The sequence below is a fragment of the Lolium rigidum genome, chromosome 1, assembly GCF_022539505.1.
Source record: "Lolium rigidum isolate FL_2022 chromosome 1, APGP_CSIRO_Lrig_0.1, whole genome shotgun sequence".
NCBI classification, from domain to species: domain Eukaryota; kingdom Viridiplantae; phylum Streptophyta; class Magnoliopsida; order Poales; family Poaceae; genus Lolium; species Lolium rigidum.
In genome coordinates this window covers 330,258,636-330,265,328 of record NC_061508.1, presented here as the reverse complement: position 1 = coordinate 330,265,328, position 6,693 = coordinate 330,258,636, and the positions used below count along the sequence as shown (strand labels likewise).

Here is a 6,693-nt window from a genome sequence, read left to right as displayed (position 1 = left end):
CATCACATACACAAAGTAACACTCATCATGGCATATCACTCAAAATGCACAAGTCCTATGCAGGGTACTATATGCAAGGTAAAAGTTTTTGTTGGTTCTGAAATTTGGATACTTGGAAATGTTCTTCTTCCTTTATTTGAAATTTGGGATGTTACAAGTGGGCACCAACTCGGGCTTCCCACTTGGTGATTCGGTAGAATTTATATATATACACACAAACTTTACATGTTAAATAGTTATTAAATATGTGTGAGAATACGAGACATTCTGTACACAAGATCATGTTGGGCAGGGCCAATTGGATGCTTTTGGGTGCTCTTTGCTCTCCGGTTGGGGGCGGCCAAGCCATCCCTCCCAACCTGGACGAGCTCCAGTAGGTATCCATTAATGAAAAACCTATCTCTATATATGTGTGATCATTCTAGACACTTCCAAGATCATGTTAGACACTTCTGAGATCATTTTGGACCTCTCGGGGCCATTTTGAGACCATCTGACACACTCTCGGAGACTATCTATATTATAAGTGTGTGACCCTATAGGTTCATATACATGTGGACATGACCGAAACACTTTCCATAGCAATAATCGATGTCGAGCACTCGATAATCATAGTGGTTACCACACATAACACGAAGATCTTTATCGCGTGAACCTCTCATATGAATTTTGGATACACGTCGTATTGCTTCTCGATACTTCGCATAGGCGAAGATGAAACTATCTTATCATCGTTACGTACACAACATGTACTCTTTTACTCGTTCCTTATTATCGATGGTCATTTGACATAGTGACATGTCCGGCTAGATGATGGCAAACATTAGAATACATGAGTGGGCCCAGCGTGTATCTTGGCATCATCGGAGCAGCAATTCCCAATCTCGTTATAATTTAGAACTACACCCTACTTTCTGGTACACATTAGGAACACTTTTATTGCTACCTAGTTATGAGATAAAGTTTAGTGATCTTAGTGCAACCATTCAGTATCCAAGTCTACACCATACTCATGGTGAAACAAATCTTAGTAAAAGGTAATATACTTTTCTTTGAGAAACTAACAATAAATATATTGACAATGTGTTTCACGGGGTCTATCTAACACTAGTGCTTAAAACTTGTTTTCATGCATCACCGACAACTTCATAACAGTTTATTTATGCCCATTGTCAAGATAACACGACCATCAATAATATATGATATAGTCTTAGATGTGAGACTAAGTATCTCTTTCGGTATTTATATTTCAACACATGCAATTCGGTTGTCCTCCTAAACTCATAGGGACTGATACAATTATAACATATAATATAAACTTAATCATGAATCTAAAAATATTTAGTAATACAATTTGTGAGACACTGTCTTCTATGGGGCGGTGACTGGTGAGCAATGACATAAAGCGGATACAAGGTGGGTTTGTGACGTGGATAGTGGCGGGAACATATGTCCAAGGTCCTTAGCACATAGTTGCTCAGGCGGAGGATGAGGATAGATGTGAGAAGCATAGTGATGTAACATTGTTGATAGACTAGGAAATATGCACATGTGTTGCACCGGAACAGAAACCCAAAATGTAGCACAAGTGAAAACTGCTATTTTTTTTTTAAAAAAAAGTTTTTTGTTAAATTCCAAAAATAATACTTAACTCAGTGATTTTTCAAAAATAATACGGCCTCGTCCATCTATTCGTCAAAAGGAACTTATTACAAGTTCCTTTGCTCCCACAGTTTCCCACTTTCTAGCTCCACCCCTGACGAAATTCGAAGTTGTTGTACTAAGCTGGTGCGAAACTTCAAAACACAAGGCACAAACGAGAGAATATAATATAGTGACGACAGGGCGGGTGTAGTTGACGAAGCAATTTTCTGAGGAAAGATATACTGATTGGCATCAGATTTAAAGTTTCAGAGTCAGCCGACATGAATAACAAAGAAAAACGGCCAAGCCAGCCCTGTGACAAGCTGACAGCCAAAAACGATGACCGAAGCAGAACAAAAACTCCGCTACCGTGGCCAAAACCTGGTTGACTCTAGAGAAAAGGGCGAGGAGTGCACTTAAAATATGCAATGCGAACCGCGAGAGGGAATCGGGGCATTTGCTGATCACGGCGGTTGATCCGGCTAGAACCCTGGGAGCAAGTGTTTTGATGCTGGTGAGAGACGGTGAAGGATTTAGGGTTCTGCATAGGCCTTAAGTTCTCCTTCCCCTGTCTCTTTCTTGATAGTTTCTCCCCTAAGTTGTGGGTTTTTATCTGCGTGTGCTGATACTCCTGTCCTCCTAGTTTTCGTTTTGATGTGTAAGGTTGGACGATCCTGGCACGATGTGGATGGTTTGTAATAATTATAATCTATATAAAAGCTAACCTGGTTTGCTCAAACCATAATTATTTGAGTACTGTTGATGGTAACTCCTCTCCAATCAGGATTTGCCACGACACTATTTTCTCCTGTAGATGGAACCAGGATTCCGTAGGTGCAAGGATTTAATTTGGTCTTGTGTCTTTTTTTTACGTGCTAAATTCCTAATTACCGGCAGCTTCCCGGTTACTTTCCATTCATCATGCTCGGCTGTAGCCAGTTACCACGTACTGGTCGTGTGGGAGTCGTTTTAGAAAACCGGCCACCGCTTGCGTGCTAATTGGATAAGCATCAGGCCTATCTCGAACCGCCCCGTGCCCCCTCCTCTCCCAATTAATTTCTCTCGCTTTTCCTCTTCTCTCGAACCAATCGATGGGGCTCCTCCTCACCGCCGCCGGCGGCCGCACGACGCCGGCTGAGATCTTCTCCTTCCCAAGCCAAGCACCCTCCTATAATCTATGCCGGCCATGTGATTCTTGCCCTGCTGGGCCGACGCTCTATCTCCCTCTCTGGCCGCCCGTTTCTCTCCCGATGCCGCTGGTGGCGCAATGAGGACCTCGGCGCCCTCCTCTCCCCACGTGTTTCCTGTCGGATTTAAGTGGAGAGGGCGTGTGTCTGCCGGTGCCTCGCCGGCGTTCTTCCCACCTCTTCCTGGCGTAGCGCGCCTCAGATCCTTCAACAAGGTGTCGGTCGCCATCCGGAGCTCTCCGCGTGGCATCGGCGGCGTCTGCGTCGTCAATGGAGGCGGCAGCCGGTGGGAGGCGTTCAAGGGCCGGTGGCCAGGAGCCGTGGGGGAGATCCCCATGTGGGGGTGGAGGATCTCACGCCAGAACGGGGGATGGGCCATGGGGATGGTAGCCGAGGGAGGCTGGTGCGGGTGAGCAATGGCGGCCGGCAGCGTCGGGCGAGCCACACTTCTCATGTCCGTCCTGCAGGAACAGGTAACCCCTGAAGTTCAGTATCTTTCCTTTTCTTGCTTGATTGTTGTCTATTTTTGTTTCTCCTGATTTGTTTTCTTTTTCAGGAATTTATGGAGATGCCTTTGCCAGGGAAGATGATCTATTGTTCGATGTGTACAACAGAGATTCCTATGTCCCTGTTCTGCTGCTTTATTCCTCTGGTTCTGTTGGCATGCCTTGGACTACTTCATCAAGGATTATTTTCTGTGTTGTTAACTTAGTTTCTTCACACTGCACGTCTAGATCCGTTCAACGAGGCGTTCCTTTGCACATATTTGGTTTAAAATTTCGCATTACTTCTCAAAAAATGGTTATCTTTGTCACGGGAACATGGAAAAGGAACTAGACTGACAGTAAGCCCCTATATAGAAATTTATATGCATTTAATCCTCCCAGCCTTCCGAATCCATTTGGGATAGACAAATGCATGTGATACTGTTTGTTATACATCACTATCAGTCTACAAAGAGGAGATATGCCTGGCTTTAACCCTTACAAGGTAACTTATTCCCTAGATACTTCCAAGATTTATCATCCATAATCAACAAAGTCAAACACAGGTCTGACAGAAATATTCCATGTTTTCTTATCTCTTTGTGGCCATCAAGATGTATGGAGATGTGATACAAAGTTGATTTCCTAATTCGTACAATGGACTGTGCAGTGAATCTCCAATAAATCTCGCATGGATGATTACAACTTTTTAATAGCACGGGCTTGCTAATTGCTATACAGTAGTGACAAAATATTTCTTTTTGCTACAGCTTTCATAATTCTATACGACTTTCTCAGAGAATTTATTTGTTGATCGGGAAATACTAGCCTATCGTCGAATATGATTTCTATGTGAAGAGGAATTCTGTATGTCATACTTTTGCTTTCAGAAAGAATTTGATCAACTGATGTGCTACTTTGATCCTAGATTATGTACACCTTCAATCATCCACACTATGGTAATGCGAGATGGAGCAGCGGACGCTGTCGACCAGCTCAGCATGCAGGTCAGCTTCCTCCGAGTCCACATGTTTGTTCTTTACGGTGCAGTTCTGTAATTCTCTGATTTTCTTTACTGTAACCATGTCCACTATGACACTACATTTTGTTTTCAGGTTCTGCTCTTTCTCCATATTGATGTGCTGCTATGTTATTTGGCCGGTCAAGGGCAACAGCTTACTATCTCCTAATACTTATTACTGTTAGTTCTAAAATGGGACTGTTAGTTCTAAAATGGGATGTTTACATGCCAATGGACGCAGAGATCTGAAACCAGGCGTCTATGTTTGGACTGTTTGAATTTTGGGTTTGCACCTCATTTTATCATTTATCATGTAGTACTAAGTTAAATTTTATGCTCTGCTGTAGATTCTACGGAAGACAGCCAAACATGGGTACATGATGCATTGTGTGTTTAAAGCTCTGAAATTATGTATATATTTTTTATGGAGCAATGCTATACGTACGACTGAATTTATCGTATAGTTTGGTACGATCAGACTCAAGTTAGCATCAGTCAGCTTGTGGGCCAGATTATGGGAGGTTCCTGGTGAGTGTAGTCGTACACAGATCGTACAAAGTTTATCGTATGCAAGGCATTTTCGTTTTTTATGCCAAGCTCACTTACTGCTTTGGCAAGTAGGTGCTCTTCTCAATAAACTCTGAAAGAAGATTGATTACAACTGAAAATATAATTGATAAATATTATTTATGACTTCTTTCAAGATTTTACTGCTCTATTCCATTTACCTCTATTGTACATCTCATATAGAATGTTGTCGCTGCAGCAGCTCTAATTACTTATAGCTATCATTCATGGATGCAGGTTGGAAGAAAAGTGAGTTTAAGCATTCTTTTCTGGGTATATTTGCACCTACAAGCTTCCTGCACTTGATGAAAATGGGGAGCCAACTACAGAAACGAGGAACATACTGTCTCATGTTTAGGTGATAAATATTTTTCGTTCCTTTTTGGTTTCTCGGAGATAAGGTATGGGTGTCCCCTCAGATTTATGGATAACGATATCACCTGTGTTCATAGGTTTTACGCATGAGAGTGTTGTTATTCTCCCTGTGTGATTCTGTGTGAATAGTGTTGGATTGGTCTTTTGTGTCGCTTAATACAAACAGTTTTCCTGTGCATCTAGCTTAAGGGATGAAACTTTGTTCCAGTTCATATGATGTTGTCGCAGAGTTTTCCTCTTACAAGACATACCAGACTTAGTGTTCATCTTGATTTGTAAACTATCTAAATACCACTACTTGATGTATTATGTATGCTGATCTTATCTTAGATGGGTTCTTCCTATAGATGGTGCTGTCATTTTGATCCAAAAATTATCAATGATATGCATGAGAGTAGGAACTAATATCTGAAATCTCTCACAGGAACAAAGCCAAATTCAGGCAGTCAACTTGGACTTCTTACATCTACTGTCTACACACGTTTGGTGTCTAGGATACTAATAGGAGATGGTTTAGTTTATAGATAATGCCATGGCTATTTCACGTGTACTTTCCCTGATTCACGGTATGTCGCAGCAGGACCTCTGTGTTCTCTGAATTATGTTTATGGGATTGTCCCTGACCCAGCTAATCGATTTGCTCAACAATAGCTTGCAATTTCAATATAATAAATCTTTCCTTCGCCCCCAATTTTTTGTTTATGCCACGGTCCACTAAGGACAGGCTTCAACAGTTTAAGCCCACTGGTACAGTTTAGGATGATGGATGGAGTAGCTATTTTTCTGTACCTTTTGCTTTTCATTTTCTTCAGTGTGACAATCTCAATTGTTATGCATACAAAGCAGCTTTGTCACTAACGACATAATACAAAGAAACGGCAACAAAGAACTACTACTAGGATCTTGCAAAATTAGTGTGAAACTATGTAGTTTTGGCTCTAGATTCTAGCTTCTTCGAAGATCTCAGGACATAGGAGTATTTCCTACACATTAACACACCAATCTCTGACAGTGTGCTTCGGTCGTTATACATGTTGTTTGCGTCCTGCAAAAAAAACCTGCCTACGACTCTACATCCACCGCCACCCATCACCACTAAGTTGTCCCTTTTGGTTCATGATTCACATCATCCACCTCATCTTCATTATTCACTTTCTACTGACTACCTATATAGATCGCAACTTTGAAAAACCTAACTTGGTCCACACAAATATCGCTACGGGCGCGGCGTGCCGCCGCGCCAACTTTCCTAGTAATAACTTTATGACCTATGGTTTCAGCAATGAAACTGGGCTCTGCCCTATTTTTTCTTTAAAAAAACAGAACAAAATGCGTCCCGGTCGGCATCAGGAGGCCAGGCCCACGTACATTCCCACGTATCCCGCCTCTCGGAGCGTCGGCAGCTGGCGCCGGC

General features: G+C 42.2%; 1 long non-coding RNA gene across 1 annotated transcript; it reads left to right on the top strand.

Annotated features, from left to right (window-relative positions):
- The first annotated feature begins 3,126 nt into the window (after positions 1-3,126).
- LOC124684369 lies at positions 3,127-5,467 on the top strand. Its single transcript, XR_006996994.1, has 4 exons — positions 3,127-3,304; positions 3,388-4,323; positions 4,432-4,865; positions 5,142-5,467. It is a non-coding gene; the product is annotated as an uncharacterized LOC124684369 (long non-coding RNA).
- Positions 5,468-6,693: the final 1,226 nt, after the last annotated feature.